The sequence below is a fragment of the Ranitomeya variabilis genome, chromosome 5 (assembly GCF_051348905.1).
Source record: "Ranitomeya variabilis isolate aRanVar5 chromosome 5, aRanVar5.hap1, whole genome shotgun sequence".
Lineage (NCBI taxonomy): Eukaryota > Metazoa > Chordata > Amphibia > Anura > Dendrobatidae > Ranitomeya > Ranitomeya variabilis.
The window spans coordinates 227,748,062-227,774,137 of record NC_135236.1 but is presented as its reverse complement, the minus strand read 5'-3'; the positions used below and the strand labels follow the sequence as shown (position 1 = coordinate 227,774,137).

The 26,076-nt window shown below is 45.4% G+C and overlaps 1 pseudogene; it reads right to left on the bottom strand.

The window, feature by feature from the left end:
* Positions 1–24,362: 24,362 nt before the first annotated feature.
* On the bottom strand, positions 24,363–25,745 carry LOC143774945 (pentatricopeptide repeat-containing protein 1, mitochondrial-like; annotated as a pseudogene).
* Between the last annotated feature and the right edge of the window lie 331 nt (positions 25,746–26,076).

Here is a 26,076-nt window from a genome sequence, read left to right as displayed (position 1 = left end):
GCCAGTCTTGACTCCTGGGTGTGCCACCTCTCTCTCATTCAGTGGGCCATAGAAAGCATTTTTTTTTTTCCTTGATTTGTGTTCTAAAATCTACCTCAACACAAAAACACTACATCAATCAGTGGGAGAAAAATATTGGCCTCAGTCAGGGCTTGTGTGCCACTGCTGTGTGTGCTATCTCTCATTCAGTGGGCTATAGAAAGCCTATTTATTTTTTTTCTTATTATTTGGTTTCTAAAGTCTCCCTGAAAAAAAAAATACCTAAAAAAACAGTGGGAGAGTAATATTGCCCTTTCAGCTTGTGTGCCAGTCTTGACTCCTGGGTGTGCCACCTCTCTCTCTCATTCAGTGGGCCATAGAAAGGCTATTTATTTTTTTTGTTTTTTTAATATTATTTGGTTTCTAAAGTCTCCCTGAAAATAAAATAAAAAAAACTTAAAAAAACAGTGGGAGAGTAATATTGCCCTTTCAGCTTGTGCGCCAGTCTTGACTCCTGGGTGTGCCACCTCTCTCTCTCTAATTGTGGGCCATAGAAAGGCTATTTATTTTTTTGGTTTTTTTAATATTATTTGGTTTCTAAAGTCTCCCTGAGAAAAAAAAAAAAATAAATTAGGTGGGAGATTAATATTGACATTAGTGCTTGAGTGACAGTCCTGCGTGTGTGTCATCTCTGTGATTTTGTGCCACAGAAAACAGAGTGTGTAACATTGTGCCTGATTTTCCTTGTGGTCTCACCAACCTGTTAAGGGATATTGAAATCATACTGAAGTTATAGCTCACCGTGTAAGTTGTTTGACAGCAACAAATAAAGTTACTTTGGTTAAGATTTTAAAACAATGAGGAAGTCTGGTGCAAGAGGTCGTCGTGGGCGTTCATTGTCAGCTGGTAATGATGGTAGTGGTAGTGGAGCATCAGGTGGTCGTGGGGATAAAAATATTCCACCTAAGTCTGGAGCTGTGGAGCCAGTTTCGTCGTCAGGCTACACAAGGCCTCGAACGCTCTCTTTTCTGGGAGTAGGAAAACCGCTTTTAAAGGCGGAGCAGCAACAGCAAGTTTTGGCTTACATTGCAGACTCAGCCTCTAGCTCTTTTGCCTCCTCTTCCGAAACTGGTAAATGTAAAAGCAGCGCGTCGCTTGTGGATGTTCATGGTCAGGGACAAGTCGCTTCCTTGTCCTCCTCAGCAAAAACTACAACAAGAGAGAAGGATGCAGCAGGCGACACAACGGGTCACTCCATGGAGCTCTTTACACATACCGTCCCTGGCTTAGAAAGTGAAACATTTAACAGGCCATGCCCATTACAAGTAGATTCTGACATGGAGTGCACTGATGCACAGCCACAGCCAGAGTACTATGCTGCTCCTTTGACTCAGACCACCACATTGCCCTCTCAGGGTACAGATCCACAATCAGACCCTGATGAGACTATGTTGCCCCGCCACGAACGCTATACCACCGACCGACACAGTGACACAGACGAAGTTGCACACGAGCTCGAAGAGGAGGTAATAGATGACCCAGTTATTGACCCCGATTGGCAGCCATTGGGGGAACAGGGTGCAGGCGGCAGTAGTTCAGAAGCGGAGGTGGAGGAGGGGCCGCAGCAGGCATCAACATCGCAACAGGTTCCATCTGCCGGGCCCGTATCTGGCCCAAAACGCGTGTCAAAGCCAAAACCTGTTGGAGGACAGCGTGGCCATCCGGTTAAAGCTCAGTCTGCAATCCCTGAAAAAGGATCCGAGTCTAGGAAGAGTGCAGTCTGGCATTTTTTTAAACAACATCCAACTGATCAGCGCAAAGTCATCTGTCAAAAATGTTCAACTAGCTTAAGCAGAGGTCAGAATCTGAAAAGTCTAAATACTAGTTGCATGCATAGACACTTAACCACCATGCATTTGCAAGCCTGGATTAACTACCAAACGTCCCTTAAGGTTGTAGCACCCTCGGCCAATGAAGCTAGTCAGCAACGCAACATCCCTTCCGTCACTGTAAGGCCACCATTTTCCGCACCACCGGCAGTATCTGTGCAGGTTTCTTTGCCAGCCAAAAGCAGTCAGGGTCAGGGAACCACCAGTTTTGTAGGAGGAAATATTGCATCTAGGGCACCGGCGGAAACAATACCGTCTCCAACCGTCTCTCAGTCTGCCATGTACACCGGCACACCCGAAAGTTCCACGATCTCCAGCTCTCCAGTCCAGCTCACCCTACATGAGACTCTGGTTAGAAAAAGGAAGTACTTATCCTCGCATCCGCGTACACAGGGTTTTAACGCCCACATAGCTAGACTAATCTCGTTAGAGATGATGCCCTACCGGTTAGTTGAAAGCGAAGCTTTCAAAGCCCTGATGGAGTACGCTGAACCACGATACGAGCTACCCAGTCGACACTTTTTTTCCAGAAAAGCCATCCCAGCCCTGCACCAGCATGTTAAACAGCGCATCGTCCATGCACTCAGGCAATCTGTGAGTACAAAGGTGCACCTGACTGCAGATGCATGGACCAGTAGGCATGGCCAGGGACGTTATGTGTCCATCACGGCACACTGGGTGAATGTGGTGGATGCAGGGTCCACAGGCGACATCAATTTAGGGACAGTTGTGCCTAGCCCACGGTCTAGGAAACAGTTGGCTGTAGGCGTTCGCACCCCCTCCTCCTCCTCCTCCTCGTCCTCCTGCAGAAGCTACAGCTCTTCCACAGAACGCAGTCTGCCAACCACTCCATCGGCAGATGACACTGTTGCACACCAGTTGTCCCATTATGGGCCAGCTACTGCCAAGCGTCAGCAGGCTGTATTGGCTATGAAGTGTTTGGGCGACAACAGACACACCGCGGAAGTTCTGTCCGAGTTCTTGCAACAAGAAACGCAGTCGTGGCTGGGCACAGTAGATCTTGAGGCAGGCAAGGTAGTGAGTGATAACGGAAGGAATTTCATGGCTGCCATCTCCCTTTCCCAACTGAAACACATTCCTTGCCTGGCTCACACCTTAAACCTGGTGGTGCAGTGCTTATTGAAAACTTATCCTGGGTTCTCCGACCTGCTCCTCAAAGTGCGTGCACTTTGCTCACATATCCGACGTTCGCCTGTACACGCCAGCCGTATGCAGACCTATCAGCGGTCTTTGAACCTTCCCCAGCATCGCCTAATCATAGACGTTGCAACAAGGTGGAACTCAACACTGCACATGCTTCAGAGACTGTGCGAACAGAGGCGTGCTGTTATTTATTTGTGGGAGGATACACGGGCAGGCAGTAGGATGGCAGACATGGAGTTGTCAGGTGTGCAGTGGTCTAAGATACAAGACATGTGTCAAGTCCTTCAGTATTTTGAGGAATGCACACGGCTGGTTAGTGCAGACAACGCCGTAATAAGCATGAGCATCCCCCTAATGCGTCTGCACCAGAGGAAGAGGAAAGCCTTGATGACAGTCAGCCATTGTCTGGTCAGGGCAGTGTACAGGACGAGGTAGCGGGTGAAGAGGAGGTGGAGGACGAGGAGGATGATGGGGATGAGTATATTTTTAATGCCGAACCTTTCCCGGGGGCACAGGAAATTGGTTGCGTGTCACGGCCGGGTTCTGGTTTTTTGAGGGACACAAGTGACGTAGATTTGCCTGCAACTGCCCCTCAACCAATCACAACCGGAGATTTGACAACTGGAACTTTGGCCCACATGGCGGATTATGCCTTACGTATCCTAAAAAGGGACACACGCATTACGAAAATGATGAACGATGACGATTACTGGTTGGCCTGCCTCCTTGATCCACGCTATAAAGGCAAATTGCAAAATATTATGCCACATGAGAACTTGGAACTAATATTAGCAACCAAACAATCAACTCTTGTTGACCGTTTGCTTCAGGCATTCCCAGCACACAGCGCACGTGATCGTTCTCACACGAGCTCCAGGGGGCAGCAGACTAGGAGTGTTAGGGGTGCACACATCAGAAGTGGCGTTGGACAGAGGGGTTTTCTGACCAGGTTGTGGAGTGATTTTGCTATGACCGCAGACAGGACAGGTACTGCTGCATCAATTGAAAGTGACAGGAGACAACATTTGTCCAGTATGGTTACTAACTATTTTTCATCCCTTATCGATGTTCTCCCTCAACCGTCATTCCCATTTGATTACTGGGCCTCCAAATTAGACACCTGGCCAGAATTGGCAGAATATGCATTGCAGGAGCTTGCTTGCCCGGCAGCAAGTGTCCTATCAGAAAGAGTATTCAGTGCTGCAGGTTCAATATTAACCGAAAAAAGGACTCGTCTGGCTACCCAAAATGTTGACGATCTAACATTCATTAAAATGAACCACAACTGGATTTCGAAATCTTTTGCCCCACCTTGCCCGGCCGACACCTAGCTTTCCTATGAAAAGCTCTTGCCTGTGAATTACTTTTCTAATGTCTAATTTGCTGCAGCTGATTGTACAGCATACGACATGTTTACACCTCCCTAAATGGCCAAACTCCCCACACGGGGCCGTGGTATCGCGACTTGGCGCAAGCACCCGTGAGACTGCTGTTTGTCTGAAGAGGTGGGTGTGCTCGCTTTTGGTTGACGGCATTGCTACTGGGTCCCTCATAGTACAATGTAGTGTCTCTGGCGGTGGTGGTGCGCACCCAACGTCAGACACACCGTTGTAACATGAGGGGCCCTGGGGCGGTCCCGCCGGCCTCAAGAGAGTTCCCCCCTACCCCAGCTCAAAATGTGCTCTACCACGTGCAAAATTATGTCGCACAGCTCCACCAATCTTTAGTCTATTCGCTGACATCATTCAATGTCTGGCACTGACAATACAAATTTGTAGACATCTATGATGCAACTTAAAGTAGTCTGTGTCTGTGTCCTATATTGGCACCATTAAATAGTTACTGCCAAATTACTATGTCAGAAACTCAGTAGATGAGCCCACCCCTGTACCTAAGTATGCCACCTTTTTTTTTGTTTTGGTTGTTTTGCGAGACATTAACATCTATTTATATTTTGGGAGTACTGGGACAGACACTCCTTGCACTACTCCTCCACTCACCACCAAGCTGCCTGTGTATCCATGTAACCGCTGTAAAGCTGCCATGAGCCTATTGTTTGTTATTTTAGGCCTTTGATAGCCTGTCTGCGGTCCCTACTTTAAATACTCCTCCACTCATCACCAGCTGCCTGCCCGTGTATCCATGTAACCGCTGTAAAACTGCCATGAGCCTATTGTTTGTTATTTTAGGCCTTTGATAGCCTGTCTGCGGTCCCTACTTTAAATACTCCTCCACTCACCACCAAGCTGCCTGTGTATCCATGTAACCGCTGTAAAACTGCCATGAGCCTATTGTTTGTTATTTTAGGCCTTTGATAGCCTGTCTGCGGTCCCTACTTTAAATACTCCTCCACTCATCACCAGCTGCCTGCCCGTGTATCCATGTAACCGCTGTAAAACTGCCATGAGCCTATTGTTTGTTATTTTAGGCCTTTGATAGCCTGTCTGCGGTCCCTACTTTAAATACTCCTCCACTCACCACCAAGCTGCCTGCCCGTGTATCCATGTCCCCGCTGTAAAACTGCCATGAGCCTATTGTTTGTTATTTTAGGCCTTTGATAGCCTGTCTGCGGTCCCTACTTTAAATACTCCTCCACTCACCACCAAGCTGCCTGCCCGTGTATCCATGTAACCGCTGTAAAACTGCCATGAGCCTATTGTTTGTTATTTTAGGCCTTTGATAGCCTGTCTGCGGTCCCTACTTTAAATACTCCTCCACTCATCACCAGCTGCCTGCCCGTGTATCCATGTAACCGCTGTAAAACTGCCATGAGCCTATTGTTTGTTATTTTAGGCCTTTGATAGCCTGTCTGCGGTCCCTACTTTAAATACTCCTCCACTCATCACCAGCTGCCTGCCCGTGTATCCATGTAACCGCTGTAAAACTGCCATGAGCCTATTGTTTGTTATTTTAGGCCTTTGATAGCCTGTCTGCGGTCCCTGCTTTAAATACTCCTCCACTCACCACCAAGCTGCCTGCCCGTGTATCCATGTAACCGCTGTAAAACTGCTATGAGCCTATTGTTTGTTATTTTAGGCCTTCGAAGCCTGTCTGCGGTCCCTCCTTACACTAGGCCTCCACTGACCAGACCACTGCTGCCCGTGTACCCCTGGAACCAATTTTAAAGTGCCTACAGCCAGCCCATTTTATTGTGTTAGGCCTTCGAAGCCTGTCTGCCGTCCCTCCTTCCACTAGGCCTCCACTGACCAGACCACTGCTGCCCGTGTACCCCTGGAACCAATTTTAAAGTGCCTACAGCCAGCCCATTTTATTGTGTTAGGCCTTCGAAGCCTGTCTGCGGTCCCTCCTTACACTAGGCCTCCACTGACCAGACCACTGCTGCCCGTGTACCCCTGGAACCAATTTTAAAGTGCCTACAGCCAGCCCATTTTATTGTGTTAGGCCTTCGAAGCCTGTCTGCGGTCCCTCCTTCCACTAGGCCTTCACTGACCAGACCACTGCTGCCCGTGTACCCCTGGAACCAATTTTAAAGTGCCTACAGCCAGCCCATTTTATTGTGTTAGGCCTTCGAAGCCTGTCTGCGGTCCCTCCTTCCACTAGGCCTCCACTGACCAGACCACTGCTGCCCGTGTACCCCTGGAACCAATTTTAAAGTGCCTACAGCCAGCCCATTTTATTGTGTTAGGCCTTCGAAGCCTGTCTGCGGTCCCTCCTTCCAATAGGCCTACACTGACAAAGGTACACCTGACAACAGACACATGGACCTGTAGGCATGGCCACGGAAGGTTACGTGTCCTTTGTGGCTCAATGGGTTAATGTATTGGATGCATGGTCCACACAGGGGACAGCCTGCTAAGTCTGTATGCAGTCCCTAATTCAAGTTGTCCTCAACTGAATAAAGCTGAGCTTCAACCTTCTGGCTCTCATTAAGTGTTTTTTAAAAAACAAAATGGTGGTTAGGGCCTACTAACGGCTTCTGCCCCTCCCTGGTGTTGCCCTCAACTGAATAAAGCTGAGCTTCTACCTTCCGGCTCTGATTAACTGCTGTTTTTAAACACATTGCTGGTTCCGGCCTACTAACGGTGTCTGCCCCTGCCTGGTGTTGCCCTCAACTGAATAAAGCTGAGCTTCAACCTTCTGGCTCTCATTAAGTGTTTTTTAAAAAACAAAATGGTGGTTAGGGCCTACTAACGGCTTCTGCCCCTCCCTGGTGTTGCCCTCAACTGAATAAAGCTGAGCTTCTACCTTCCGGCTCTGATTAACTGCTGTTTTTAAACACATTGCTGGTTCCGGCCTACTAACGGTGTCTGCCCCTGCCTGGTGTTGCCCTCAACTGAATAAAGCTGAGCTTCAACCTTCTGGCTCTCATTAAGTGTTTTTTAAAAAACAAAATGGTGGTTCCGGCCTACTAACGGTGTCTGCCCCTGCCTGGTGTTGCCCTCAACTGAATAAAGCTGAGCTTCAACCTTCTGGCTCTCATTAAGTGTTTTTTAAAAAACAAAATGGTGGTTAGGGCCTACTAACGGCTTCTGCCCCTCCCTGGTGTTGCCCTCAACTGAATAAAGCTGAGCTTCTACCTTCCGGCTCTGATTAACTGCTGTTTTTAAACACATTGCTGGTTCCGGCCTACTAACGGTGTCTGCCCCTGCCTGGTGTTGCCCTCAACTGAATAAAGCTGAGCTTCAACCTTCTGGCTCTCATTAAGTGTTTTTTAAAAAACAAAATGGTGGTTAGGGCCTACTAACGGTGTCTGCCCCTCCCTGGTGTTGCCCTCAACTGAATAAAGCTGAGCTTCAACCTTCTGGCTCTCATTAAGTGTTTTTTAAAAAACAAAATGGTGGTTAGGGCCTACTAATGGTGTCTGCCCCTCCCTGGTGTTGTCCTCAACTGAACAAAGCTGAGCTTCCACATTCTGGCTTTCGGCCTATACTATCAGATATTAAACTGCATTTGGCCTACTAGTGTGGTTAGGCCCTTGAAACAGTGTCTGCTGCTCTTGGGTTTGCTACTCCACTGAACAAAGCAATGCCGCCTGTTTAGTCCTGTTACCAATTTTGATCTGCATTTAGCCTACTTTATTCTTTGGCCCTATATCTGTTTCCTCATCATCCTGCCCATTGCCCAGCCACTGCTAGATGAGTCTGCTGGTACATTGACCTAGACCACTACATTCCCCTTGTACTCTACACAGCCAGAATCTGACCCTGCTGAAAGTAAGGTTCCCCTTCCCGCATATTATACCACCTTACACAGGGACAAAGAGGAAGGTGCAGATGAAAGTGCAGGTTCCTTCATCAGGTGGGGGGGCATACTCATTGGCGACGTCACTGGCACAGGGCCACTCAGAGTACGCAAAAGTGTCGCTGCTGGTGGGAGGCGCCCCCGCCATGCAAACACACCGCCGTACTTTGAGGGGCCCTGTGCCAGTGCCAATGCGAACGAGTGGGCCCCCCCTGCTTGCTCAGGATCACAGCACTTGCAACGTTGAAATACTTACCTCTCCTTGCTCCACCGCCATGACGTAGTCCATGTTTCCTGGGCCCACTAAAACCTTGAACCAGCCCTACCCCCACAACTTTTGCCAAATGACCCCCAATTTCCAGTGCCCAACTATTATTATAAAGTTAATTAAGATTGACAAGCTTCAGAAAACAAGAATGGATGTTTTTGGCAGTAAAATGTGCACTGTAGGTGTTTTCCTGGCCTCCACTCTCTGCCGGCTATGCTTCCCCATTGACTTGCATTGGGTTTCGTGTTTCGGTCGATCCCCGACTTTTAGCGATAATCGGCCGACTTCACTCGACTCGACTCTGGACTAAATCGGGTTTCACAAAACCAGACTCGATCTTAAAAAAATGAAAGTCGCTCAACCCTAAACACCGTCCCTTATTACGTACCATCCTCTCTAGTTATATATGATGCCATCCCTTATTATATAGCTTCCTCTGCTGTTATGTACAATGCTGTCTCTTACATAGTACATTCTTGTTATTTTTGTTATTCATAGCGCCCTCTTTTATTTCATAGTCCACTCTCTTGTTAGATATAAAATAACTGCTGATGGAGGAGCCGGTGACCAGACTACCAGTCCATTAGCTCCTCCATTAGAAGCTTACCAATGCTCCATCAGCCATCAGCTAACAAGACAGGAGGGTATGTAATGAAGACAGGGCTCTATATAATCCGATATGTATGGGATGGAGCTGTACATAACAAGAGAGGGCACTGTATAACAAGGGACGGCAATATACATAATAAAGGAGACTATGTAATATATACATGTATGTGTGTGTGTGTGTGGAGATATATATATATATATATATATATATATATATATATATATATATATATATATATATATATATATATATATATCTTTGTCGCCATAAACGGAGGGGGGCCCAGACACATTTCTTGCACAGGGGCAGTTGTCAGTGTTTGCGCCTGCCCTCTTCCATCATTTTTTACAAACTGTGTTGACATCAAGAATGCTGATGTAGTTGAAAGTGCGATGCTGGGTGAAAGTGTGATGCTGGGCAGGGGACCAGCCCAGCGTCATGGGCCAAATATACTCAGGGTCCCACTTGGTGTCATTTGCCAAATGTAATCACCCTGTGTGCCAGATTTGGCTCCCGGCAGGGGCTGGCTGGCAAATTTTAGCCTGGGGAGGCAAGCACACAGCAGTGGCCCATGAGTAGCTGCCCATCGTTAAAAAGGTTGTCTGATCTTAAGCTACAAGTCTAAAGTCACTATGTGTGAATCCTCACATCATGTGCACTGTGCGCTGTGAGGATTCTCTGGTGCTGGTGGTGGGATGGGGCAGTTATGTGATCAAGTATGTGATGTGTATATTCCCAGCCCATTACAACCAGACTGTTTCTGGCCTTGCTCTATACAGGTGTATTAAGTGAGGCCGAGCAAGGCTAGTTGTCATGTATGCAAATCATATACCTGAAGTCACACGCCCGCCGAATCACCACAGCACTGCGAGCAATGTGAGGATTCACGAGACTTCAGTCACAGAGTGACTTGTAACTTAAAACTGGGCAACCCCTTTAACATGATTACCTCCGGCTGCTTCATAGCCTATATTCCTACTACTGTATTGCCTGTCTGACAGCTGCTCAATGAAAAACCAGACAGTACTCGGATCAGCTCAGATGAGCATTTCTACTGATCAGACAAATCACATATTATGCTCAAATATTATTTTTTAAACTGGATACACATTTTCAGATATATAGTAAAGCAAAGTATGTTATGCTTCTTATCATTACCTAGGAATTTTTTTTTTTACGATGCTCTATGCTGGTCACACCTGGACCTGCCTACAGAACCTCAGATATCACATATGGGACCATATAAATTTCAGTTTTAACATAGCCATGAAGCACAGTATGGTTTGCTACATGTGTACATGATCAGAACCAGTAGTAGAATGAAGTGACAGAACCGTCAGTAGATAAATGCAGCACCAGAACCACCATCAGTAGATAAATGCAGCGCCAGAACCACCAACAGTAGATAAATGCAGCGCCAGAACCACCATCAGTACATAAATGCAGCAAGAGAACCACCATCAGTAGATAAATGCAGCGCCAGAACCATGATCGGTAGATAAATGCAGCACCAGAACCACCATCAGTAGATTAATGCAGCATAGAACCACCATGAATAGATAAATTCAGCTCCAGAACCACCATCAGTAGATAAATGCAGCGCCAGAACCACAATCAGTAGAAAAATTCAGCGCTAGAACCACCATCAGTAGATGAATGCAGCAACAGAACCACCATCAGTAGATAAAGGCAGTGAGAGAATCACCGTCAGTAGATGAATGCAGGGACAGAACCACCATCAGTAGGTGAATGCAGCCACAGAACCACCATCAGTAGGTGAATGCAGCAACAGAACCACCATCAGTAGATGAATGCAGCGACAGAACCACCATCAGTAGATAAATGCAGGGACAGAACCACCATCATTGGTGAATGAAGCGACGGAACCACCATCAGTAGATGAATGCAGTGACAGAACCACCATCAGTAGATAAATGCAGGGACAGAACCACCATCAGTAAATGAATGCAGGGACAGAACCACCATCAGTAGATAAATGCAGGGACAGAACCACCATCAGTAGATAAATGCAGGGACAGAACCACCATCAGTAAATGAATGCAGGGACAGAACCACCATCAGTAGATGAATGCAGGGACAGAACCACCATTAGTAGATAAATGCAGGGACAGAACCACCATCAGTTGTTGAATGCAGCGACAGAACCACCAGCAGTAGATAAATGCAGGGACAGAACCACCATCAGTAGATGAATGCAGGGACAGAACCACCATCAGTAGATGAATGCAGGGACAGAACCACCATCAGTAGATGAATGCAGGGACAGAACCACCAATAGTAGATAAATGCAGAGACAAAACCACCATCAGTTGGTGAATGCAGCGACAGAACCACCATAAGTAGATGAATGCAGGGACAGAACCACCATCAGTAGATGAATGCAGCGACAGAACCACCATTAAGTATTACAAACATTTACATCCTGGTACCTTATAGATGACATCATAGTTGATTGGCATCATTCCTGTCCCTTTTGTCTTCATGTTGTACAGGAGCCATGATGAGATTTCATGCCCACAGCTATTGTCTGCAAACTTCCCTCTTTTTCATCTTTAGCAGCATTTCCTGACACGGTGCCCTTAAAAATAAAAAGTATCATTCTACTGCCAACAAAATATAAATATTTACCATGCTGCATCCCTGATTAAATAATTGCCCGTCAATGTGCTTCCTGCACAACAAATCCCCCCAGACTGTCTCTCTCCATAATATCCCTCCCACACCACCCTTCTCCATAATATACCCCCTACACCACACCTCCCCATAATATACCCCTTACACCACCCCTCCCCATAATATACCCCCCACACCACCCCTCTCCATAATATACTCCCACACACGTCACCCCTCCCCATAATATAACCCCCACACCGCCCCTCTCCATAATATACTCCCTACACCACTCCTCTCCCTAATATCCCCTTCACTGACCCTCCCCATAATATACCCCCACACATGCCGCCCCTCCCCATAATATACTTCCACATATGCCGCCCCTCCCCATAATAAATGTCCCTCTCCATAATATCCCCTTTGCTGACTCTCACCTATAATATACCTCAAACACCACCCCTCCACAAAACATACCTCCTCTCCCCATAATATCCCACCTACTGTCCCTCTCCATAATGTTTGTCTCCATAATGTCCCCCACATACTGTGCCTAGTCTCTATAATGTCCTCCCTCCACACTGCCTGTCTGAAAACACACACTCTCATGCACACACACACACTCATGCATAGACACGCATACACACACACTCATGCACGCACACACACTCATACACACACACTCATGCACACACACACTCATACAAACAAACTCATGCGCACACACACTCATACACACACACTAATGCACACACACTCATATACACACACTCATGCACACACACTCATATACACACTCATACACACACTCATGCACACACTCATGCACACACCCTTATGCACACACACTCATGCACACACACTCATATACACACACTCATGCACACACACTCATATACACACTCATACACACACTCATGCACACACTCATGCACACACACTCATATACACACACTCATGCACACACACTCATACACACACACTCATGCACACACACTCATACACACTCACTCATACACACACTCTGCACACACACTCATGCACACACTCATACACACACCCATGCACACACACTCATGCACACACAAACTCATGCACACACACACACTCATACACACACACACTCGCGCACGCACACTCACTCATACACGCACACTCACTCATACATGCACACTCACTCATACACACACTCATACACACACACACTCACAAACACACTCATACACATACACTCATACACACGCTCACTCATACACACACTCACATACACACACATACACACACAAACACACAGTCATACACAAACAAACTCACATACACACTCATGCACACATTCATTAATTCACACACACACTCATACACTCACACACACACACACACACACTCATACACACACACTCATACACATATATATACATACTAGAAATAGGCCCCATGCTATTGCATCAGGAGTGCGGTGACATTAACATCTGTGTGTGGGACTGTGGAGAAGTTTGTGCTGTGTGAGGTAATCAAAAATCGTAAGTAAGCATGCGCAGGTACACCACGCAGTTATGGCAGTTACTGGGAATAGTGGTGACGCATATCTGCCACTTGCGCAGGTGCAGTTCGTGGCCGTAAGGCTGTTACTGCGGCTGCACAAGTAAAACATAGGCGTCACCGCTATTCCCCACACAGACACAGTAACAGCCGTGCTATTACCTTGCATGTTCGGGTAGAGCGCGCAGTTGTGGCTGTTACTGCGCCTACGTGGGAATAGCGAAGACGTCTATGTCACTTGCGCAGGCACAGTTTGTGACCTTGTGGCCATGAACTGCACATGCGCAACTGCCACTGCCACGGTGCCTTATGGGATTCGGGGACAGCGGCCAGAAGTCCCAACTGGTGATTATATATATATATTGATATAGCGGAGGAGACCTGTGTGATAGATACTATGCTGTACCCAATCCATCCCGTATGATACTGTGCTGTACCCAATCCATCCCGTGTGACAGTGCTGTACCTAATCCATCTCGTGTAACACTGTGACATGTGTAATACATACTATCTGCTGTATCTAATGCTATCTTGTGTGATACTTTGTATTGATGTTGGGGCCAGTGGGGGTGCTGATGTTGGAGCCGGTGGGGGGTACTGATGTTGGGGCCGGTGGGGGGTACTGATGTCAGGGCGCTGATGTCAGGGCCAGTGAGGGGCGCTGAGGTCAGAGCTGAGGGTTGATGTCGGGTGTGGTGGGGGTACTGATGTCGGGGCCGGTGAGGGGCGCTGAAGTCGGAGCCGGGGGCTGATGTCAGGGTTGGTGGGGGGTACTGATGTCAGGGCCGGTAGGGGGGTACTGATATCAGGGCCGGTGGGGGGTACTGTTGTTGGGGCTGGTGAGGGGCACTGAGGTTGGGGCAGGTGGGTCGTGATGAGGTCAGAGCCGGGGCTTGATGTCAGGGCCAGTGGGTATGTACTGATATTGTGGCTGTTACTGTGCACGCGTGGGAATAGTGGTGATGTGAATGTCAGTTGCGCAGGCGCAGATCATGGCCTTGTGGCCCCGATCTGCGCCTGCGCAAGTGACATACATATCACAGCTATTCCCACGCATGCGTAGTAGCGACACCCATTTCGTGGCGATTACATATATATATACATACATACACACACTCATACACTCACACACACACTCATACACTCACACACATACACTCACACACACATTCATACACTCACACACACTCACACAAAACACACACTCATACACACACTCACACACACACTCATACACTCACACACACACACACACATACACTCATACAGTGCCTTGCGAAAGTATTCGGCTCCCTGGAACTTTTCAACCTTTTCCCACATATCATGCTTCAAACATAAAGATACCAAATGTAAATGTTTGTTGAATCCAGCAGGATTGAAGTTAAAACCAGTCTCTATTTATTTCTTCATTAAAAATATGGTACACCACTCCAAAATATGAAACATATGAATATTTCACAGCATGTCACGCAAGACATATCCCAAAAGATTTTTACTAATATTGTAATATCATAGAAGAAAATTGTTAAATAGAGAATCGTTTTGGATTTTTACTTTAGAGACTAGAAATCCATATGGCTTAAATTCAAGACAAGACCTAATATTACAATATTAGTAAAACACTTTTGGGATACGCCTTATTATTTTTTGTAATTATACTTTGCAGTTTTAAATTTTAAGGTATAAGTATTATTTTCGCTTTTTATATGCCTTTTTTTGGTTGCTTTTTCTTTCCCTTTTTGTATGGTTTAAGTCGGAATAACGCTGCTATACTTTGAAATTTTGCGTGACATGCTGTGAAATATTCATATGTTTCTTATTTTGGAGTGGTGCAACATATTTTTAATGAAGAAATAATTAGAGACTGGTTTTAACTTCAATCCTGCTGGATTCAACTTACTTTTTTCTGTGGATCGTTTGCTCAAACCTTTCCATGCAGGAACAGATGAGGATTAGCCTACGTTCAGGTGATCTGACTATATGTGTATTTTATAAATGTAAATGTTTGGTTAAGAATCAACAACAAGTGGAACACAATTGTGAAGTTGAATGAAATTTATTGGTTATTTTAACTTTTTTGGAAATTCAAAAACTGAAAAGTGGGGCGTGCAATATTATTCGTCCCCTTTACTTTCAGTGCAGCAAACTCACTCCAGAAGTTCATTGTGGATCTCTGAATGATCCAATGTTATCCTAAATGCCTAATGATGATAAATATCCACCTGTGTGTAATCAAGTCTCCGTATAAATGCACCTGCTCTGTGATAGTCTCAGGGTTCTGTTTGAAGCATAGAGAGCATCATGAAGACCAAGGAACACAACAGGCAGGTCCGTGATACTGTTGTGGAGAAGTTTAAAGCCAGATTTGGATACAAAATGATTTCCAAAACTTTAAACATCCCAAGGAGCACTGTGCAAGCAAACATTTTGAAATGGAAGGAGTATCATACCACTGCAAATCTACCAAGACCCGGCCGTCCCTCTAAACTTTCATCTCAAACAAGGTGAAGACTGATCAGAGATGCAGCCAAGAGCCCCATGATCACTGTGGATGAACTGCAGAGATCTACAGCTGAGGTGGGACAGTCTGTCCATAGGACAATAATTAGTCGCACACTGCACAAATCTGGCCTTTATGGAAGAGTGGCAAGAAGAAAGCCATTTCTCAAAGATATCCATAAAAAAGTGTTATTTAAAGTTTGCAATAAGAAACCTGGGAGACCCACCAAACATGTGGAAGAAGGTGCTCTGGTCAGATGAAACCAAAATCAAACTTTTTGGCAACAATGCCAAATGATATGTTTGGCGTAAAGGCAACACAGCTCATCACCCTGAACACACCATCCCCACTGTCAAACATGGTGGTGGCAGCATCATGGCTTGGGCCTGCTTTTCTTCAGCAGGGACAGGGAAGATGGTGAAAATTGATGTGAAGATGGATGGAGCCAAATACAGGACCATTCTTGAAGAAAACCTTTTGGAGTCTGCAAAACACCTGAGACTGGGACGGAGATTTGTCTTCCAACATGACAATGATCCCAAACATAAAGCAAAATCTACAATGAAATGGTTCACAAATAAGCATATCCAGGTGTTAGAATAGTCAAGTCAAAGTCCAGACCTCAATCCAATTGAGAATCTGTGAAAGAGCTGAAAACTGCTGTTCACAATCGATCTCCATCAAACCTCTTTGAGCTCGAGCTGTTTGCCAAGAAGAATGGGCAAGAATTTCAGTCTCTGGATGTAGAAAACTGATAGAGACATACCCTAAGCGACTTGCAGCTGTAATCGCAGCAAAAGGTGGCACATCAAAGTATTAAAGGGAATCGTATATGAGCTAAGGCCACCGGCATCAGAGGCATATCTACAGCATTCTGTAATGCTGTAGATAAGCCCCCAATATAAAGGCCCCGTCTCACATAGCGAGATCGCTAGCGAGATCGCTGCTGAGTCACAAGTTTTGTGATGCAACAGCGACCTCAGTAGCGATCTCGCTATGTGTGACACGTACCAGCGACCAGGCCCCTGCTGCGAGATCGCTGGTCGTGTCGGAATGGCCTGGACCTTTTTTTGGTCGTTGAGGTCCCGCTGACATCGCTGAATCGGTGTGTGTGACACGGATTCAGCGATGTCTTCACTGGTAACCAGGGTAAACATTGGGTTACTAAGCGCAGGGCCGCGCTTAGTAACCCGATGTTTACCCTGGTTACCAGTGTAAAATGTAAAAAAAACAAACAGTACATACTCACCTTCGCATCCCCCGGCGTCCGCTTCCCACACTGACTGAGCACCGTAAAGTGAAAGTGAAAGCACAGCACAGCGGTGACGTCACCGCTCTGCTGTTAGGGCCGGCACTCAGTCTGTGCAGGAAGCGGACGCCGGGGGACGCGAATGTAAGTATGTACTGTTTGTTATTTTACATTTTACACTGGTAACCAGGGTAAACATCGGGTTACTAAGCGCGGCCCTGCGCTTAGTAACCCGATGTTTACCCTGGTTACCAGGGGACCTCGGCATCGTTGGTCGCTGGAGAGTGGTCTGTGTGACAGCTCCCCAGCGACCACACAGCGACTAAACAGCGACACTGCAGCGATCAGCATCGTTGTCTGTATGGCTGCAGCGTCGCTGTGTGTGACGGGGCCTTTACTTGAAAGGTAAGAAAAACAGGTTATATTATAGTCACCCAGGGGCAGCCCGCTGCGGTCCGGGTCCAATGGGCGTAGCGGTCCATGTCCTGTGGCTCCTAGCATAACAGAATGCTTTAGATAAGCCCCTGATGCCGGGTGGTCTTAGATCATATACGATTTTTGGGGTGACAGATTCCCTTTAAGTTAAAGGGGCCAAATAATATTGCACGCCCCACTTTTCAGTTTTTGATTTTCCACAAAAATTCAAAATAACCAATAAAGTTTGTTCAACTTCACAATTGTGTTCCACTTGTTTTTGATCCTTCACCAAAAATGTACATTTGGTATCTTTATGTTTGAAGCATGATATGTGGGAAAAGGTTGAAAAGTTCTAGGGGGCCGAATACTTTCGCAATGCACTGTACACAAACACTCATATACACACACACATATACAGTGGGGCAAAAAAGTATTTAGTCATTCAGCAATAGTGCAAGTTCCACCACTTAAAAAGATGAGAGGCGTCTGTAATTTACATCATAGGTAGACCTCAACTATGGGAGACAAACTGAGAAAAAAAAATCCAGAAAATCACATTTTTTTTTATCATTTTATTTGCATATTATGGTGGAAAATAAGTATTTGGTCAGAAACAAAATTTCATCTCAATACTTTGTAATATATCCTTTGTTGGCAATGACAGAGGTCAAACGTTTTCTGTAAGTCTTCACAAGGTTGCCACACACTGTTGTTGGTATGTTGGCCCATTCCTCCATGCAGATCTCCTCTAGAGCAGTGATGTTTTTGGCTTTTCGCTTGGCAACACGGACTTTCAACTCCCTCCAAAGGTTTTCTATAGGGTTGAGATCTGGAGACTGGCTAGGCCACTCCAGGACCTTGAAATGCTTCTTACGAAGCCACTCCTTCGTTGCCCTGGCGGTGTGCTTTGGATCATTGTCATGTTGAAAGACCCAGCCACGTTTCATCTTCAATGCCCTTGCTGATGGAAGGAGGTTTGCACTCAAAATCTCACGATACATGGCCCCATTCATTCTTTCATGTACCCGGATCAGTCGTCTTGGCCCCTTTGCAGAGAAACAGCCCCAAAGCATGATGTTTCCACCACCATGCTTTACAGTAGGTATGGTGTTTGATGGATGCAACTCAGTATTCTTTTTCCTCCAAACACGACAAGTTTTGTTTCTACCAAACAGTTCCAGTTTGGTTTCATCAGACCATAGGACATTCTCCCAAAACTTCTCTGGATCATCCAAATGCTCTCTAGCAAACTTCAGACGGGCCCGGACATGTACTGGCTTAAGCAGTGGGACACGTCTGGCACTGCAGGATCTGAGTCCATGGTGGCGTAGTGTGTTACTTATGGTAGGCCTTGTTACATTGATCCCAGCTCTCTGCAGTTCATTCACTAGGTCCCCCCGCGTGGTTCTGGGATTTTTGCTCACCGTTCTTGTGATCATTCTGACCCCACGGGGTGGGATTTTGCGTGGAGCCCCAGATCGAGGGAGATTATCAGTGGTCTTGAATGTCTTCCATTTTCTAATTATTGCTCCCACTGTTGATTTCTTCACTCCAAGCTGGTTGGCTATTGCAGATTCAGTCTTCCCAGCCTGGTGCAGGGCTACAATTTTGTTTCTGGTGTCCTTTGACAGCTCTTTGGTCTTCACCATAGTGGAGCTTGGAGTCAGACTGTTTGAGGGTGTGCACAGGTGTCTTTTTATACTGATAACAAGTTTAAACAGGTGCCATTACTACAGGTAATGAGTGGAGGAAAGAGGAGACTCTTAAAGAAGAAGTTACAGGTCTGTGAGAGCCAGAAATCTTGATTGTTTGTTTCTGACCAAAATACTTATTTTCCACCATAATATGCAAATAAAATGATAAAAAAAACAGACAATGTGATTTTCTGGATTTTTATTTCTCAGTTTGTCTCCCATAGTTGAGGTCTACCTATGATGTAAATTACAGACGCCTCTCATCTTTTTAAGTGGTGGAACTTGCACTATTGCTGAATGACTAAATACTTTTTTGCCCCACTGTATATATATATACATACACATACACCCATACTCATACACACACTCACAATGCTGTGCAGTTGACCTCGTGGACTACTAACACCATGGATTCATGCCCCATACCCTATGCACAGCAAATGACATCTTAATCTTCAGCAGCTCAGCTCCTGATTCTCATTAGCTGCTTACTATTCTTCCCACCGGCCGCCACGTCCTCGCCTCTTCTGCCCCGCTCTGCATCGCCAGTAGCGGCAGTGTGATGAGGTCACAGCATGATGACCTCATCACTGCTGCACGCTAGGCCACAAAGCAGGAAAAAGCGCAATGCTCTGTGTAGGATATTGAGGCTGCAATCAAAAGTACAGTGCTGGTTCTTCGGCGGCCCTGAACAGCCACCTGGGGATCGGCCCATGGGGAAAATGCATCCCTGCCACCTGGCCCAGCCCGCCACTGGCCCCCGGGCCAGAGTTTAACGTATGAGCCCTGAACCATTCTCTTGTGAGCTAAGCTAAGTTTCAGTAATGAAATTCTGTCACATTTCTGATAGATTTCACTTCTATTGAATCAGTACTCCGCTCTGTGAGTGCAGTCAGACAGGAGCAGTATGCTCCTGCCACATGAATTGTTCACTTCTTGGGTTTTTTTTGAGCGACATGTGGGGGTCTCAGGACCCAGGTCACTCACAATCTGCTTGCAGTTAAAAGTGCACTCAAATATTTAAAAAATTATAAAGTTTTACCTGCTATTTGATGTTTTATGTAGATTATGTGTATATACAAGACTATTAGTGTTAAATGAGAAAACAAATATTTTGTAGTCTGCAACAATTTTCACCCCTTTATCCTTATCTTTATCCTTACTTTCCATCAAATTTATGTAAATGAATAGCTCAACTTTCTGTAGAGAAATAAATGAAAAATAACCCAACTTTACCTTTGGTTTCATTTATACCATGGGTCTTAAACATATCCCAAACATTGTCACTTTAAATGCATAGACACCACATGCGCATATGAAAGACATCTGTCATTCGGTATTGCTATCTAAGGTATAACATTCAATCTTTGTCTAGAATTTATGCTGGAAAACAATAAACCCTCTGACTTCTTGTACCTAGTGATGAATTCAGAATTGATGGTTCTGTCAGTGCAGACAATGATTTACATTGTAATATGCAGAGCGCATCTTGCAAAATATTATTCTCAAATGCTTCCTGTCACTATTTAACCTGATAAAATCTATGCCTTGTTTTGTCCTTCGCACTCAAGCATGATGCCTCCTCATACTGTATGGCATTGCAAGGTCTGCACTTATTATTTAGAGGCCTGGACTGTACTTTATGTCTGGCATATACTGTATACTACAAATGGCTAAGAGAAAAACTCAATAATGTTTGGGATAAAAATAAGAATTGCTGAAACTTGTGAAAATCAGAACACTGGTAGCTTTACATGTATAGCTGATACACATCTACTATATAATTGTCTAAGGGTACTTCCGTCTGTCTGTCCTTCTGTCTGTCTGTCTGTCGCAGTTATTCGTTCGCTGATTGGTCTCGCCAGCTGCCTGTCATGGCTGCCGCTACCAATCAGCGACGCACACAGTCCGGAAAAAAATGGCCGCTCCTTACTCCGCGCACTCACTGCCCGGCGCCCGCATACACCCCTCCGGTCACCGCTCACACAGGGTTAATGCCGGAGGTAACGGACCGTGTTATGCCACGGGTAACGCACTCTGTTACCGCCGCTATTAACCCTGTGTGTCCCCAACTTTGTACTATTGACGCTGCCTATGCGGCATCAATAGTACAAAATGTAATGTTAAAAATAATAAATAAAAAAAAAAAAAGCTATACTCACCCTCTGTAGTCCGCTGAGCCGCTCGCCATCTTCCGTTGCAGGTTGCGGTGGCAAAGATAGTATGGCAGAAGAACTACATAACTGGGCAATATACTACATTGCTGGGCAATATACTACATAACTGGGCAATATACTACGTCGCTGGGCAATATACTACGTAATTGGGCAATATACTACGGCGCTGAGCAATATACTACGTCGCTGGGCAATATACTACGTCGCTGGGCAATATACTACGTGCCTGGACAATATACTACGTGGCTGGGCAATATACTACGTGGCTGGGCAATATACTACGGGGCTGGGCAATATACTACGTAGCTGGGCAATATACTACGTGACTGGCCAATATACTACGTGGCTCAGTGCTGTATACTACGTCACTGTGCAATATACTACTTCGCTGTGCAATATACTACGTGGCTCTGTGCTGTATACTACATCACTGGGCAATATACTACGTGGTTGGGCAATATAATACATGACTGTGCAATATACTACGTGGCTGGGCAATATACTATGTGGCTGGGCAATATACTACGTGGTTGGGCAATATACTACGTGGTTGGGCAATATACTACGTGGTTGGGCAATATACTACGTGGCTGGGCAATATACTACATGGCTGGGCAATATACTACGTGGCTGGGCAATATACTATGTGACTGGGCAATATACTACGTGGCTGGGCAATATACTACGTAGCTGGGCAATATACTACGTGACTGGCCAATATACTATGTGGCTCAGTGCTGTATACTACATCACTGTGCAATATACTACTTCACTGTGCAATATACTACGTGGCTCTGTGCTGTATACTACATCACTGGGCAATATACTACGTAACTGGGCAATATACTACATGGTTGGGCAATATACTACATGACTGTGCAATATACTACGTGGCTGGGCAATATACTACGTGACTGGGCAATATACTACGTGGTTGGGCAATATACTACGTGGTTGGGCAATATACTACGTGGCTGGGCAATATACTACGTGGCTGGGCAATATACTACGTGGCTGGGCAATAAATTACGTGACTGGGCAATATACTACATGGACATGCATATTCTAGAATACCCGATGTGTTAGAATCGGGCCACCATCTAGTAATGTATATAATGTTATAGCAACAAAGCCTGTACAGTGACTAACATGTTTTAGACTAATATGAATTATTGCTGATTTTTATCTTCTTAGTTTTGAATTGAATGGTTGACTTGTTGCTTTTTAACAGTTGACAGACAGAAATCATATGTACACATATAGGTTTTGACGTGGTGCAGGATGTGGGGAGCCTCTCTTTGGTGTTCTTTAGATCTTAAAGGAGTTTTATCTGCATAATTTCACACTCCTAAACAATAAAATGGCAAAAAACAGATGAAGGGCAAAATAGAATGGGACAAATATGTTATTAATGTGTACACACTGACATATGGGTCACGGAAAAAGGGAAGTTCAGTCACAGGGAAACGCCGCACCTACACTCAGTGTCGGACTGGAGCACCTTGGACCCACCAGAGAAAATCATTCTTGGGGCCCACTATGTAGCTACATAGAAATAAATACAAGACCACCAATTGTGTGGTAAAACACGCTAATATCAGGGTATAATATAGGGTAGTATACATCTTAATTATGTAGCAGGGGTTGGGGTAGCCCCCCTCATAGAATATAAAGTAGCACCCTAAAAGAATATAAAGTAGCCAACTCATAGAATACGAAGTAGCCCCCTCATAGGGTACAATGCAGCCCCCTCATAGTATATAAAGTAGCACCCCTCATATAGTATAATGTAGCCCCTTCATAGAATATAATGCAGCCCCCCATAGAATATAATGTACCCCCATAGAATATATTGCAATCAGCCTCAGAGTATAATGCAACCCCCTCATAAGGTATAATGCAGCCTCCATATAGAATATAATGTAGCCCCCTCGTAGGGTATAATGCAGCCCCCTTCATATAGTATAATGCATCCCCTCCATAGAATATAATGCAGCTCCCCTCATATAGTGTAATGCAGAACCCACAGAATATAATGCAGCACACTCAGAGTATCATGCTGTACTAAGGAGTACCAAAATGAAAGGATCAAGTAAACTCCCAGAAACTTAACAGTGGTAAAAGTAAAGGTGCTGGGTAGGAAAGCAAACAGGCACACCGCAGAAATACAACTGGAGATTACCAAACAAGGTAAATCTCTTAGCTGAGGGCTGGAATACCTGAATACATATGAAACCCACCCAGAATATGAAAGGGCAAGCCAAACATGGGAAAGTGAGAAACACCTGGAGAGGAGCAAACTAAGAAGAAAAAACAAAGACAATAGAAACAATCAACATTTGACAGGGAAGGAAAGCAATAGCTCAGCAGACAGAGGAATCGACCACGCAGCAACAGGCCACTGGAACAAATTCCCAAACTGAGCCATGACAAAATGGATCCATCGAGTCTGGACAAAATAAAATCTATATAAAAATAAAAACTTTTTATTTAAAAAACTCTTTTAGGTGCATCTAGCCTTCCTCAGATGTACACCTGAAGAAGGCTGGATGCAACAGAAACACAGTGTTTGTGTACACCTGAGGAAAGCTGGATGAAATGTACTCACAAGAGAAATTGACATTTTGAAGATTTCAGGTCAGTTCATGCAGAGTAAAAAAACACATTTTTTATAAATCCCATCCAAGTTGATGAAACTGTAAGATGTTGCATTTTTGATGCAATAAAAATATGAATAATGAAAAACTCACTAAAAACACATCATGGGAACACATCCTAAGAGAACTGAAGTAGAGCCACAATAACATATTAAAGCTATTCTTTCACAGGAAGCAAGCGAGAGTTATTCGCAATAAAGGTGACAATTACTGAGGATATGCTTTAGTTTAGTTGTAGATTTAGTTATAAAAGGCCACATCAATGGAAAATTTTCAGTAATTCACCTCTTCGATCTGTTCTCTCTGTTTAAAAATGTAGTCAAGAAGTCTATAAAAGGTAGTGGTGCAGCAGTCTCACTATTGGCTTGTGCCATCCCATTCAAAGTTTATAGATGAAGCAGGCTGTGATAGAAAGTTTTTATTGTAGGACAGACGTTGTCTTTTTTCATCTTCTGAAGAATGCCCCCTAAGTCGCCAATCAGTGCCAATCTGTCGGACGAGGTATTGACATTTGCAAGTGAAACAATTTTTTCCGTATTTATAGACAGATCCAAGAGGTTTGGCCCATTACTGGCATTAAAAGAGGGCACACTGGTAAAATGCTCAGCCTTCCTCACCACGGCCAGGTTCTGTGAACCTGCCAAGTCCACAGCTGTGTTATAGGTGCCATTGGTAATTGAGGAATCGTCCAGGAGCATCTGCTGTACTATCTCTTTAGGGCTAGCCTTACTTTTCTTGACTTGCCGGCTTTTCTTGTCTTGCCGGCTTTTCTTGTTTTCCTCCTCTTTGTCTGCACTTAAAGTCAGGGTTGCCAAATCCATAGGCTGCGTGAGTAAATGTAGAGCTTCAGCTGCATCTCCAATTCCGCAATCTCGGGTGGCACGAATAAGCAGGTTATAGGTGTTTAGATCTGGCTTTACTCCCATGTGAAGCATCTGCCTCCAGACCTGCAGAGCTTGTAGGAAGCCCAGCTCTTCATCCTTTATAAATCCCATAAACAGAACTTTGTATGATTCAGGGCCGATGACACAAAATTTTTGTGCAATTTCCTTTAATATCTCACCACTGCCTTGTAGCCCTGAGCTCAGCATGCAGACTTTCAGCAAACGCCGGTAAGTGATGGGATTAAGCAGAATGTTCTTGTCCATCAATTCTTCCCGCAGTGTCAGTGCGTGCTGTAGACCCGAGTCTTTCTGTGGGGACTCTTCACAGGCATTGAACAGGGCAGTGTACGTGGCATCCGTGGGAACCAGACCTCTCTTTTTCATATCTGAATAGAGCATGAAGGCCTTCTTTCTCATCCTCCGATGAGAACAGTGTAGTTGCGTTCTTCAGGCTGCAGCCGCTCTGCTTTCAGCATCTGTACCTCGAAGAACTCCAGGGCCTGGGCCAGCTTGCCCTCCTTAATTTTGGCCTTACACTGGAGGAAGTACCAGTACGGAGTGCTTCTTCTTCCCCTGTACTTATTATGAGCGGGTTGCGTGCCCTCAGTAATTTCCTCATATCTCAAGTCCTGGAGATGATTTCCAAAACACAGTTTTTGAGGAGTATGTCTTGGACAATGTCCCAAAGTTATCCTCCTCTGGGACTGGTAACTTCTGACCAGCATCGGCATAGTCAGAGATAGTCCTGAATCGCGGGACTCTCTGCTGGGATGGAGTCCTGTAAGGAGTCAGACCAATCTGTCTGCACAAGGGTTGCAAAGTTATTAACCAGCCTGATGCCAGGGAGCAAGATGGCAACTTAGCCAGGATCTTCAGCATGCCCATTGTAGCTGGAGAGCAATGGTCTTCATACAACTGCGGCTGCTACTCCCAGCGGTGCCCCCAGAACACACCGCCACGTACTGGCAGCTCCTGCGTGCCATGCCATCCTCTGTCACAGGTCACGTGATAGAAAGTTGCCTCCCAAATATCCATTGCAGCATTGTAGGATAGGAAAAAGCTGGCAATAAAATTGGGCACAACTTTCAAAGGCTTTTCATAAATATTGTATGTCATATTTCACATTCCCTAGCCTAGCCCTGAAAAACTGCTTTGAATTATTGTGCCCCTGTTTGAGAAAGAATGATATTAATTGTTAAATTGAAAACATTGTTAA